Source organism: Oryctolagus cuniculus, chromosome 7 (genome assembly GCF_051225735.1).
Source record: "Oryctolagus cuniculus isolate XC-2025 breed Fujian yellow rabbit chromosome 7, ASM5122573v1, whole genome shotgun sequence".
Classification (NCBI taxonomy): Eukaryota; Metazoa; Chordata; class Mammalia; order Lagomorpha; family Leporidae; genus Oryctolagus; species Oryctolagus cuniculus.
This window is the reverse complement of record NC_142873.1, coordinates 1,375,011-1,377,190: the sequence shown is the minus strand read 5'-3', so window position 1 is coordinate 1,377,190 and position 2,180 is coordinate 1,375,011.

Sequence of the window (2,180 nt, the reverse complement as noted above, 5' to 3'; positions counted from 1 at the left end):
TCCCATGTGGGTGCTATTCTTTCTTCCCTATTTCTGACTCTTAAAACTGTTCCAAATTATGGGATTTGATTCAATGCACCAGGTCTTAAATTTAAGGTTTTATTTCTGACTTTTGAACAACCAAAGAGACAGATTCTGTGTTATTTTAAAGTAATATACTATGCTCTCTTACTGCCTCTTAAGTTCTAATTTTTTAAAACAACTGAGTTTTAAATGAGTTATGATTTGATCAAATCTGGTCCTTGGGCTAGATGGTGAAAGTGACATCTTAAGTATTAACATATTTATATATATATATGATTAAGTTTAAAAGTGACTGTATTTGATTGCATTAAGTTTTAAGTTGATCATGTAGGAGGCATTGTTAAAGTGATCATATCAATAGAATTAAAGAGTAGTAAACATGGGAAGTAGTCCATACAGCAGACTCATAGAATGGCAATTGCTCTAAGTAACGCTCAATGACCTCAGAGTCATCCCTAAAGGCATTCTGGTCTGGCTAAAAAGCCCACAAGAGCATTTCAGGCATGGAAAGTCAGGACACTTGTGCAAAAAGGTGTGCCTACATGGAGAGTCTCCCTGGGTGAGACTCCTGTGGAAAGAAGTGGTCATCAAAGAAGGATGTACTCTCTTCAAAGGGAGAACTTTCACTTTGCTTACGGCCTTCTCTAAATATTGATGGAGTTTGTGGATTCAGAAGGCTTCCATAGCCTAGACAGTTCATGTCAAGAGCCTTGGGTGATCACTGACAGCACACAAAAGAGTGTAAATTGTGAAATTAACCATAGGAGTCACTGCATTAACTTCCCATGCCGGACCTTAAGACTATGCTTAAAAAACAGAGGGGAGAGTACGGTACCCCCACTATGAGTGTATTAACTTTGCTCCTTTCACCGTAAAGTTCTTACTGGTCTCACCCCCTGGAGAGCCACCAGCAGTGAGACACTGGAGACCTTTCACAGGTGCAACCCAATTGCCTCTGGTTTGATGGAGGGACCCAACCACCCAACAATGGAAGGGGCCTGATCCCCTCATAATGATGGGCAAAGGTTTTGCTTGTGCTTTCCAGAGATCACTCTGCAGCCTGTGTGGAGGGCAGCCTGAAATGCCAAACCCTGGACTCAGTCTCTGAAAGCTGACCCTCTACAAACCAACTTCAGCACCTTTCCCTGAACAAGCCATTCATAGAAAGATCCTCTTCAGATGGGCTACAGCTTAAATGGAAGGGACCTTACCAGGTGCTACTGAACATGACTACCTTAGTAAAATTAGGATTGTCTGCCTCTCAAGTCCTCACAGGTGTACTCAAAAGACATGCCTGATTATTCCTGTAAGCCAGAGATCTTAAGCAAAAAGAAAAGTAAAGCCTTTGCTTTCCTCACATCAAGAGTGCTGCACCTGAAGGCAAGCATGGTGTACCTGCCTCTTTGATTCTCTCTGTTATTAACAATAAAACTCCTAATGTGTTCTTCTAATATAATTCTCTATACTCAAGCTAAATGGGTTTATGTATCACCACCCACTATCTGGGAGTCTGTAGGATGTGGTCTTTTCATCTTAAAGGGGCACTCCACTTACAATTGGTCATGTTCCAGTTTTGCTCATATGAATTTACAAACTTATATGTTCCAGAACTCAACAACTTCTGGGAGTCACTGACCATGCAGGGGACACAGACATTGGTGGTGACCAAGATTGCTCCAGTTCACAGAATTTGTTAGATGAGATAGGCAGAGACTTCCAGACTGAGGACAGGCAGGGCCTGCACTACATCCCTCATAAACAGGAAGCAGCTATAGAAGATGTGATGATTCTACACCCTTCAACATCCCTAGGATTAAAGGAATGGAGTCTCTGAAGGGGGATGATGCAGGCAGTCATATATCATTAGACTTGAGAACTGGAAGGCTACACCTTCATCACACTGTCCTCAGCCGCTGTGTGATCTCATGCCCCTGCTTTCCCATACCTGTGCACCGCCTGCCAATTACAAAGGCCTGAAACATGGTGGGCCTGGCCTTTTTCCCTTTGCCCTTCTTTTCCTCCCTGCCCTTAATCACCATGCTAGGCGTTCTTCAATTTAATTTAAAGCTTATTGTGGGCTGTGGCTTGTTGCTGTGCCACACTAACCAGAGTCACACTTGCCCTAAAACAAAGGGGAGAGATGTGGGTGATCCTGT